Source organism: Topomyia yanbarensis, chromosome 3, assembly GCF_030247195.1.
Source record: "Topomyia yanbarensis strain Yona2022 chromosome 3, ASM3024719v1, whole genome shotgun sequence".
NCBI lineage: Eukaryota > Metazoa > Arthropoda > Insecta > Diptera > Culicidae > Topomyia > Topomyia yanbarensis.
In genome coordinates, this window is record NC_080672.1 from 114923218 (window position 1) to 114935446 (window position 12229).

Consider the following 12229-nt stretch of genomic DNA (forward strand, 5'->3'; position numbering starts at 1 on the left):
AGCCGTCAGCTACTAAGTTCCATAACAAAGGTGACAGAACGCCGCCCTGAGGACAACCGCAAATACTCAACTTCCGTATCTCAGCCTGTCGCAGTGACGAGCAAAGTATGCGGTTACTAAGCATTGCGTTTATCCAACCTGAGATACATGCAGGTATCCCATGACCGTGCGTAGCTTCCAGAATAGACTGGAAGGACACATTGTCAAAAGCACCCTCAATATCTAGAAATACACCCAAGCTAGATTGCTTGAGCGAGAAGGCCTTCTCAATGTTGTAAACAACATCGTGAAGCAAAGTGATCGTGGATTTCCCACACTGATATGCATGTTGCATTTTGTGCAGTGGATATTCAACTAAACTAACGTTCCTGATGTGATGATCGATTATCCGTTCCAAAGCTTTCAGAAGAAAAGAACTTAAGCTGATAGGCCTAAAACTCTTGGCTTCTTCATAGCTTGAGCGCCCCCCTTTGGGAATAAATCTAACAGTTATTTCTCGCCATGCTTTCGGGATATACCCGGTAGCAAGACTGGAAAGCAAAATCTTTTTCAAGACATGTTTAAGAATATCAAATCCCTTTTGCAGTAGCACGGGAAGTATTCCATCTTTTCCGGGTGATTTGTATGGAGCAAAGCTGTCAACCGCCCACTTGACCGATTCAGTGGAAACCAATGTGCGTGCTAACGCCCACGAGTCCGAATCACCAGAATGAGATCGGTGAACATTGTTCAACTCCGGATCGATACAACCCGGAAAGTGTGTGTCGAAGAGACAATTAAGAACATCTTTTTCGTCCGTCACATAAACCATCTCTGGTTTCCAAGGAGTTCATCTGAAAATCATTCGATTTGGAGAGAATTTTATTTAATCTGCTAGCCTCGTTCAGACTAGAGACATTAGTGCATAGGCTTTGCCAGCCAGCCCGTTCTGCAGATCTAAGACATTTCTTATATGCACTACGAGCTGACCTGAAAGCCCTGGAGTCATCACGCTGACGCCGGTTCCATGCTCTTCTCATAACTTTCTTCATTCTTTCAAGCTCAGCCCTCCACCAAGGGGTTCCCCTAGTCGATTTAACAGTACGAAGTGGACAAGCTTCTTCGTAGGATGCTAATATGAATGAGTTTGTCGTATCCACGACGTCATCTAAGTCGTCTAGTTGACTAATTGTTGGAAAATATCCATGAAATTTAGTCGCTAAGTTTTCCAAAAAGAGGTCCCAGTTTGTAGACTTAGGATTACGATATGTCACCACATTGAAGGTGACATCAAAATGATCGAAAAATATATATTTATGATCGGATAGAGACGGTTCAGTTTCATTTGGAACCTGCCAATGTCCCAGTTCATGCAAAATTCTATCAGAGCAAAATGTTATGTCTAACACCTCCTCCCTTCCAGACCTCGCAAAAGTTGGTCGGTTTCCCACATTCAGAATATGGAGATTTGTACTACTTATGTACTCCATCAGTTCAGAGCCTCTCAGATTGATGTCTGAGCTGCCCCAAATGATGTGATGAGCATTCGCATCACTGCCGATAATGAGCGGAAGCCCATTTCTGCTACAATATGATACAACGCTTTTGAAATCATCAGAAGGAGATGATTCGTTATGCGGTAGGTATGCTGAACAATATATGTATTTTTTGTCTACGTTTCCGACAGTCAGTGAAACTGTGACAACACAGATATCGCGAGTTGTGAGCTCCGATATGAGACACGCGTCAATAGCCTTATTTGCAAGAATGCAAGCACGAGGCATTTCACGTGGGTTAGTCATGCCTGTCTTGTTGTAAGCAATGAAGGCAGTGTTAAGTAACTTTCCAAAATAGAAGTTTCCTTTATTACGGTTCTTGAACCAATGCTATGGAAGCTTTACCTTCCTGCATGAGTCGAGATAAATTCATAGTTGCTGTACGTTTATGTTGGAGATTGACTTGTGCTATTCTAACCATTGTTGATTAGAGAACTGTACATTTCATCTCCAACACAAATTGCACAACAACTAGAGGACACCAAGCGAGTTGGGATGTTAACGCATTTAGCGAGCCATATCAGGTTTAAATGGGACATGATCATTTGATTCCCACGATTTGCGAAGAAAATAATGGTCCACTGTGTCAGAGATTCGCATAACACAGCAAGGTGTTACCGTAACACAACTTAGTTTTCTTAAAGATGTGTGAACCGTAGGGATAAAATTATAATCAATTAGTGTAGGAGCAACGGTGAATTTAAAGTGGGCGGTCGGTAAAGAAGATATGTGGATTAGAACGCAGAGTTTGGGTGAAAAATGCAGTGGATTGACGCGGAAAATGAAACGGAAAGAGTGAGAGCGAGAGAGATAGTGAGCGGGAGTTGGAGTTGGTTAGAAGGCTACGATAAGGGAAGGCGATTAGATAGTTGGACTTGGACGATAGAAAGTGTAAGACGTGTTCGAGGTGCCATCGCTACGACCCTCGTGGAAAAAGTTTAAACGAACATTATTAGCTAGACAGTTACCGCTATGTCCTTTTCCCAAATTGGGTCGCCGTTTTCCTAAAACTAAAAGTAACGGCTCACCGTCAAGGACCCCGTCGCAGGACACGATTGCCTCGTGCATTCCGGCACTTTCGCCTGCTAAACGCCAAGGACGACAAGGCCTGCGCGCCCAAATGCAGAACCACCCGTTTCTCGTGGTCCCGGATACAGTGAATTGAAATCCCCGTAGCTCTCCCGGCCTCGTAGCCCACAAAACAGCTCAACTTACCTGCCTGCCGCACGTGTCATCCCTGATCATCGTCGCCCGCTGCTTGCCGCCATCGAAGACTCACGCCATCGTCACCACCGCACCCGAACCGGAATAAATTTGTACGTAAGGTAGGAAGTGAGTTATTTTCTTTAGGACCGCCACACATCCGAAAGCTCCCCTACTTCCACAACGCCCTGGGACTCGGAACTAAAGAGGCCTTGAGTGCCCACTCCAGGACTCCCATACCAGGAGTCGGAGCTTAGGCAAAACCCCCATCTGGGACTTTGCACCTTCCGAGGCGAGAGCCTTATATCTGGCGCCCAACGTGGGGCCCGAACCCACGACCCTGAGATTAAGAGTCTCATGCTCTACCGACTGAGCTAGCCGGGCGCTTCACGATTTTGCGTGTCATCCTTGCGCAGGGACCATGCTAATCTTCTCTGTATCGTTCCAATTTTAGTATATGTCCAGCCGAAGCTAGTGATTAGATAGTTGGACTTGGAGCGATTAGATAGTTGGACTTGGACGATAGAAAGTGTAAGACGTGTTCGAGGTGCCATCGCTACGACCCTCGTGGAAAAAGTTTAAACGAACATTATTAGCTAGACAGTTACCGCTATGTCCTTTTCCCAAATTGGGTCGCCGTTTTCCTAAAACTAAAAGTAACGGCTCACCGTCAAGGACCCCGTCGCAGGACACGATTGCCTCGTGCATTCCGGCACTTTCGCCTGCTAAACGCCAAGGACGACAAGGCCTGCGCGCCCAAATGCAGAACCACCCGTTTCTCGTGGTCCCGGATACAGTGAATTGAAATCCCCGTAGCTCTCCCGGCCTCGTAGCCCACAAAACAGCTCAACTTACCTGCCTGCCGCACGTGTCATCCCTGATCATCGTCGCCCGCTGCTTGCCGCCATCGAAGACTCACGCCATCGTCACCACCGCACCCGAACCGGAATAAATTTGTACGTAAGGTAGGAAGTGAGTTATTTTCTTTAGGACCGCCACACATCCGAAAGCTCCCCTACTTCCACAACGCCCTGGGACTCGGAACTAAAGAGGCCTTGAGTGCCCACTCCAGGACTCCCATACCAGGAGTCGGAGCTTAGGCAAAACCCCCATCTGGGACTTTGCACCTTCCGAGGCGAGAGCCTTATAAAGGGCAAAACCCAAAACGCTCCGTGCGCGACTGGCATATTTTAGACCCTCCAGTCATTAAGTCCTCGGCACGGAACTACACCTTGACTTAGGGTCTCCTACTTTCAGTCGCCTCCTACGACATGGGAGCAGGACTCCAGTGGCTCAATTCTAGGCCGGATACCACACGGCCTCTGGGCAGGTTCATCTGTACACATCGAAATTTGATAATCGAAACTCAACAAAACTTCACCGAACTACCATCAGCCGAGAGTCTCAGCAAACCCCCAGCCAACAAAAATTCGGCAAAATTAAGTGGATCATCGGTGAAAAAAAAAATCGGTGTGTAGAGTGAACGTTCCGCTGCGTAATGCAGCATACTGGGGAGTTCGCCCGACTCTTCCCAGGCTCCGTTCGCCATTGAGAATGTTTTAAACCCCCTCAACAATTTTACCCGTAGCACGGGTCGCATGACACTATGGAATTGGGGTTCCCTGTTTGGTAGATTTTTACCACTGAAACAGGTAGTCCGTAGTGTAATTCTTAGTCGGTTGAAACAACCACTACCGACACTACACGGCTTATCTAGGCTGTTCGGTGAAAGAAGCTGACATTGAAGAACAGCTTCCATAGTTAGATGGGCGAACAGCCGCAAAAATCTTCACAGCCTTAAGAACCTTAGAAAGTTTCCAAAATAATGTTCAACCTCTTTCGCAAATTTTTCATTTCTTAAGAGTGTGAATCTATGCTTAAGTTCTTTTTGTAAATAATTTTCATAGCAGAATCGCGAGAACGTAGATATCGACATCTTCGAACATTCTTCAGTCGTCAAAAATAGGAATACGATCGATTGTCATCAGATTCTGATGAAAAAGCAGACGTTTAGTATCACGCTGGTGCGATGAGCTTTTTGTGATAGTGATTAACACAAAGCTACGTAGCTTGGCGTGGTCCCGTTTCCTCGTTAAAAAGAACCAAACTTTATACCTCGCGCAATGCTGCGTCATCCAGTGATGAAGGAGCATTCCAGGAGCAACAAAGTAACATTTAATGCTGCTTGTTAGGCACTCCTCTTTGCCGCATCGTGCGCGATTCAACCATTCGTCATGTTACATGCTCTACTATTTGAACATTTCTCTCTACTTCACAGCAAGTCAGAAACTAGTTCATATTCACTATTCAGTACCAGAAACTTCTCGTACGCCAGCTGATGCTGGCAGACTTAATGTTTAATTTTCCATCTCATTTTTATGCTGCTTACATGCACCTCACGTTTCCAAAGTGTTGCCACTGCTGTTACATCGACGCGCTGTTTTATCTAATTTTTATATCCAACTTTGGCTACAAATACAAGAAGGTATCCACAGCATCAGCCATTTGGGACAGGAGTGCATCGTACATATAACTGAATTATGTCAGCACCGACATGATAAATGCATCGTACCATCCTTCGAATGTTGAGACTCTGAGTTGGAGAATGTTCGTACCGCCACGATATAATGCTGAGCTAGTGCAAAGTATCTGCTTGTGGTGGAATGTATGTAGGTACGAGCTTTTCGAATCAGCATCTGCACCGCTAGACACGTTTGCAATCAGCGAACAGATTCAGAGAGTAATTCTACTTAGCTTTGGTCGTTTCGTTTTCAATCTACGAGGGTTACTTTACAAATCTATATAACCGATACGATAAGCTCTCCATCATGACTGCAATGCTTTGTGAAATATTTCGACCTTTATTGGAATTACGATTTTCGCTTTCTGGTATGCAAAACAAAAAATGTGACGAGCTTTCATATTGTTAACGACCACTAAATTACATTTTATCCTACACGCGATCGTTCGTAACTCGACTACCGTTAAATTTCATTTACTCAATATTAGCATTAATTGGTTTCGTCCGTTTAGAATAACACTTGGAAAATAAAATTTTACTTTCATGAATACCAGCATTGTGCCGAAAAATGGCACAACTGGCTAATATCACTTTCCCAATTCGTTCAATCGGGTTTTTAATCTTTAACAGTTCATCAACTTTCTACGGCATAAACTTCACTTTTTGGCAAAAATCCAATGAGCCCACCGTTCGGGCATATTGGATTCTTGCCAACTTATGCGGCCAATGGTCAATAACAGGGGAGTACGTAACAATCGACCATAATCAGTTGAAAGCCAGCTGATCAATAAAAATGTATTCAAACATTGAAGGCAGTACTGGTACACCCTTGAGATTACTCTTTTAAAAATTGAGCAAACTATACAAAACTTGTAAAAAAAATTCCTCCACTACAATATTCATGTTTGTGGAATAAACGGTCGGTGTTAAGTCAGACCGGACTAAGTGACAAAATATTGATTTCGAGAAAAACGAGTTTAAAGTTTGAATCGCAGCATCCTTTACATTATGATAGGAAATTAATTTTTGCCATAATTCTTGTTTATTGTTACATATTTCAAATCTGGCAAAAGTCGAATGTAGTTGACGAAATTCTTTATCCAGTGCTATCATTATCTCATTTTTTGATATTTTGCGACTTAGTCCGGTCTGACTTAACACCGACCAAACGAGTGTTTTACTGGACCTGACTCTCCTTGGTATTATACAATATTTCGCGACCTCCGATGAATTAGGTCCTCGCAGTGAAAAGAAATGGACATCCTTTAACGATTTAGACATTCTGTGAGATTGTAACAATTGGTAATTATGCTGCGGCATGCCGTGCCAAAGAGTGACTCCTCGACACCGACGAAGAAGCACCTAAAAATTTCATAAGTTTCGGCATATGAACTATGCCATGGAACGCTTCAGAATGCCATAGGCAGGCTTATAATCTTTATTCATGCACTCCATGGAAGTCCAAATTATTTATTTCATAAGACACTCTTATGACTCCGCTCCAATATATGTTTTAAAGAATTTCATAAGTTTTCCTTATGAAAGCCGTATGAGATATGTTATGATTTCAGTACTGGCATAGAAGACTAACCAGGAGCTAATAATATTTTGTAATTTTAAGTTTATTTTCATGCACATATTTGGAGCATGAATATAAATGTAAAATTAAGTTCCACCACAAATACACATGACTTGTCGTGCTTTCTTCAACGAATTTTATTATAATTTTACACGCGGATTGAAAATTACAGTTTCTATAAACGGAAAACCAATGCACTTCAATGTATTTTTACTCGAATATTGTTGTAAAATGAATGACATGTAGTATTACACGAATGAAAGTGTAAAATTGTATGCTGTTTGATGCTCCAATTGCTTTTAACGTAATTTTCAATCAAATTTTTGATTCAATCTTTGTATGTTTACATTCGTATTGATTTACATGTCGTAATTTCATTGTTTTTTGGTGTGTAGGCAAAGTTTGAAATTTTCGGAGTCGTGATCAAAAATAGGCGATATTTCTTAGACTTAGACCTACCAAATACAAATTACAACATATTTGTGTTTGGACCTACTTAGACCAGCAATAGAAAAGCAAGCATGTGATTCTACATTGTTTGCTCTCCAAGATTTCGCGACAAGATAGCTTTCGACCTCATATTTTCATGGTATAATATGAGATGATATTTTCGCGCCCAATAGGACACTGATGAATATCTAATGGCTTTGCAAAAATCACAAAAATAAGTAGATACTGATCCACACAGTAAAAAACAGCCATGATGTCGAAAAATAATCAGCTACTTATCCCAATTTCTTAAAAGGTGAAAAGTTGGGTTCTTGCCTACTATGGATGAAAACGATGTGCGATAAACTGTTCATCGTGAAAATGAGCTCATATTTCAACCCTTGGTGTAGGCCAGTACTTTTAGGCTGCCGCGTTTTGAAGCAAAATAACCGAGATTTTTATCATTGATATGAACTTTGAAATAAATTGTGCTTATGAGTAGTGTCTGATGTGAATTTTATAATTATCAAAATCATATGAGAAGTAAAAATCATTATAATTCATACCTGGCAGTTCATTTGTCCCGAATTTTCTCTCAAGGTTTATTTTGACAGTTGATCATATAAAAATCCTCGAGAGATATCAGCCATTTTATAATTTTTATATAAATGCACAAACATATCCATTAATAAAAAGCTTGTGGCATTTATTCGAACATTGTGATGAGATTTTTATGACTGTTTTATGAAAACAATTATTTCTAACATGTTTTCTATGTAGAAATATTATCAGTTTTCATAAACATTTACATGAATTTCGTAAGACTGTCTTATGAAAATAGTAAGAGACGGATTTGAAAAATTCCCCTCCAAATCATAAGAAAGACCACTGTCTGATCTTAATCCTCCCATCCCTAATCCTGGGTAACTGCGGGTCTCAATTGTTAATTGCAAGGCAGTGCACTATCCGTGGTACAAACAGACGGTCAGGCAGCCGGATGCTATGTAACAGGCTATAGCTTGACAAAGTGGACCCAGCGTATATCAGCCGATAAGAGTTTGATTTAGAGCATGTTTTCTTTATATCCCCCGCTATTACTACTCAATGCAAACGTTTGCAATCGTACTCCAGCAGATTGTCGCACGATAAACTCTCATCGTTTACAACCACCTTGGATTTCGACATCCCGGGCGGGTATAGAGACATTATAGTCCCGCCTAAAGAACTTGCAGCAAGCAACATCATTTACCTGCTTTGAATTGGCTATCACGACTCTGAGTTTGTACAGACGGATCTTTGCTATTTCGGTCACAGCCGATAAGCGTCTCGTCAGATTCCTCGAAATTTTCATTCAATGTAAATGTTTGGTTCGATTTTTGAACCGGAAAAAACACCACAAAGGGACTGGTTGACATTTCTGGGTATCGTGTTAGTCTAGAAATCTTAGAAGTCGATTCTGCTTCGATCTTTATTTTAACATTCGGCGAATATGGAACCGTTATCGAGCGGGGTCAGCGACCGCGCAGACGAGAAAACACAGCAAGCAATAAAAATTGGTTAAGGAGAATAAAACATACTTATCCGCAATTCAGTTTCCAGCGACACATCGATCCAGTCGACAAAACTGGTTATTGTTATTCACACGACGCGAACAATACAACGTGCTACATGTACAAAGCGTTACCGAAACAAAACGTATATCATCACATCACACGGTACGAATGAGTGAGACATGTTGATAGACTTGAGTGATTAGTAGTAACTCCGTCTAAGCTCAACTTCTACCAGCAAAAGACAAAAGATTAGTACGGAAGAGTATTAGTAATATCCAACCAACCGAATGTCGTTACAAGAAAAAAAGAAAATGTAACAATGAAATAAAAAATTCAGAAACTTTCGAAGTTCGCTAAGCAAAAAGTGGTTTAATTAGCTATCTATACCTGTGACTTAAAGAAAGATATTTTAATAGCAATCACTATCGTCAACTAGAAAAGTTACGTAAGCACTATTGTTTAGTTTTTTATACCGAAGGTTTTGCCCAAATATAAGAGCCCTGTTGGCAGCAAGAAGTATTAAAGTATTATCGATGAAAACAATCGTTTTTAAAAAAATCTTTTAAGGCGATATAGAAAGTGTTAGTACGTTCAGTCAATTTCCACACAATAATGCAACATTTGAACAACATTTCCTAAAATTTTCATAGCAAAATATTGAAAATCTTGCGAGTGACAGTGAGTCTCTGGACCCTAATAATAACTAATTATACACGAACTTTAACCAAAATAGTGCAACGATTCCACATCATGTTTGTATGATACCCTAAACACGTCGTTAGGGCCATTATATCACGAATTTTCCCAATGAACTGGGGTTGGGAGCAGAACAAATAAAGAGATGGCATGGATTTAGGGTTCCAACTAAATCATCTCAAAGTTTTTTTTGAAAAACTTTAAGGGGCAGCCCTATGGGGTTGCACGAACTGTAGACGTAGGACTATACTACTTAATGTAAAATATTTATTTTCTTAGTACTTAGTGTGTGGGAAAAAACACCCGGACCGGTGAAGAAAAATCAAATTTTAGACAATATAATCACATCTCATGTATAGAACAAGCTTCCTAGTTGCTCTCAAACAGATCCTAAAAGTTCAAACACCCATGGATAACCCCAAGTTTGTAGATGTGTTTCGATGCTACAGGATTGTAAAATGGTTAATATTACGTCATGAAAATTCAATTCTTCTGTGACAATTTTTTTTGCCTGCAAAATGCCCTGTGTGTATGCAAAGCTCATGATTTGTTGGGATATTAGCATTGATCCGAAAATGCTTTCCAAGGCTGCGCATTGCATACATAAAGGACATTTCGCAGGTCACCAGAAGCTGTTCATTTTACCACCGCCACATGTTCATTTTACCCACTCGCTATAAACATGTCTCATTTTTGGACATGTTTAGAAATCAAGAATTATGTTTGAAAAAATGTGTTTATGACGAAGTATTTTTACCAGATATGTACAAAACATGTCTAACAAGAAACATAAGGTGATTGTAATATCTCATTCACTTATAAGTTAGAAAATAATGACTTTGCTTAACGTGTTCATTTTACCGCCAGTTCCCCTACCTACCAACACATTCGCCCCAAACATTGAACCCAAGCGTACAACGCAAAATGAGTCAACACTGATGATGATGGGTAGAGCGAAAGAGACAACTAGTACCACCATGACACTATTAGCGCATTTCACCAAAATTCCACGCGGCCTTTCCCGATTGAAAGGAACGGCCGCGCTTAGCCCATCTATCATAATATCGTGATTTTTCATAGCGAAGAACTGAATGATAATACATTTTGTTCCAAAAAACAGCCCTGCGTTATGCAACACTTTGTGCAGGTTGATTATACCATTTGCAAGTGGGGCCAAATTCACCAAGTTCCGTAAAATTCCTTTTAAATTACAGAATTGATAAAATTGCTTAGATGAGCTAAACTAATTAATCAAATCCTGTTTTAAAAACTGTCCTTGCGTTTAAACCAAAATGGGAAGCTTATTACTACCACTACATTACTTAATTTCAAGCGCAAATAGCAAATACATGTGCTAGTTAAACCAAAAATTTACTGGCAACATTATAGCGGCATTTAGGAAGCAGTTGGAGCGGTCGCCTGTTGGACGACACAGGGTAGCGTCCCTCCACAGCCAGTGTAACGGACTTCTAGCTCAGCTACACTGGCTGTAAAAAACACAGCGCCGTGATCTGCTTCGCCAGCCGTTCAACAGGGAACTGAGCGTGTCTGGCCAAGTCCGTTCTTTAAATAGTCGATGATGACGTCATTCATAGAAGCGTTGCGCGCTAACTACACCAATCCGTCGTACAGGGCTTGGGAAGCGCTACCTTCTGTGTGTTGATGCGCGATATTTTGATAAGGTTGTATATTATTTAATTTTTTAATGCTATGATATCAAAAATCTTTGGGTTTATCTATTGGAATCTATTCTTAGAAGTATTTCGGGGCGATTTGTGCAAAAAAATTGAAAATTTATCGTGAGATAGCTGAATTATATACGTTTAAAATTGGACCACTTTTCGTTTCATACCATTTTTGTAGAATTTGCAGAGTGCACCCCCATATCGAAAACAAAGACGTAGTCCTACGTCAAAAAATTGGAACGGGCGGGACTTCACAGTTTAAGCCAAAAGTTTCGCGATTTTTTTTTAAATAGCATCTTTTAGGTGAAAATGGGCTTGGGAGTAGAACAAATAAAAAGATGGCAGGGCTTTAAGGTTCCAACTAAATTATCGTGAAGTAATTTTTGAAAAGAAAATGGAACTGGAGTTCACAGTTTAAAACCAAAGTTTTGTGAATTTTTTTAAAAATAGTATCTTTTAGGTGAAAATGAGCATCTTTGATCGAGTCTTCTCAACGAACTGGGCTTGGGAACAGAGCAAATAAAAAAGTCGCAGGGCTTTAGGGTTCCAACTAAATCATCGTAAAGTAATTTTTGATAAAAATTGGGACTTCACAGCTTAAACCCAAAATTTGGCGATTTTTTTAAATAACATCTTTTAGGTGAAAACGGGCATCTTTGATCGATGATTTGAATTTTCCCAACGAACTGAGCTTGGGAGTAGAACAAATAAAAAGATGGCAAGGCTTCCAACTAAACCGTTGTGAACAATCTTTTGAAAAAAAAATGGAACGGGACTTCACAGTTTAAAACCACAGTTTGTATTAAAATAAAAGAATAAAATCTTCGAGGTGAGAATGAACATTTTAGACCCAACATAATTCAAAATCTACTGGATCAACTGTTTTAGACCTATAAAAAATTGAGCTTCCGCGGTTACTTGTGGTCGAGTAGGTTTTGAGTTAAGATGTGCACCACAAAATAGAATTATTTCGATGCTCCTCCGGCAATTCACTGTCACTCGCACAATTTTCAGCATTTTGCAGAAAA

General features: G+C 40.6%; 1 protein-coding gene and 2 non-coding genes across 14 annotated transcripts in view; all 3 read right to left on the reverse strand.

Moving 5' to 3' along the window:
* Positions 1-12229, reverse strand: part of LOC131688679 (protein Fe65 homolog) — a 281910-nt gene that overhangs the window by 178400 nt on the left and 91281 nt on the right. The window lies entirely within an intron of this gene.
* Positions 3050-3122, reverse strand: Trnak-cuu (transfer RNA lysine (anticodon CUU)). Its single transcript has one exon. It is a non-coding gene; the product is annotated as a tRNA-Lys (tRNA).
* On the reverse strand, positions 3110-3214 carry LOC131694360 (U6 spliceosomal RNA). The gene has a single exon (XR_009306474.1). It is a non-coding gene; the product is annotated as a U6 spliceosomal RNA (small nuclear RNA).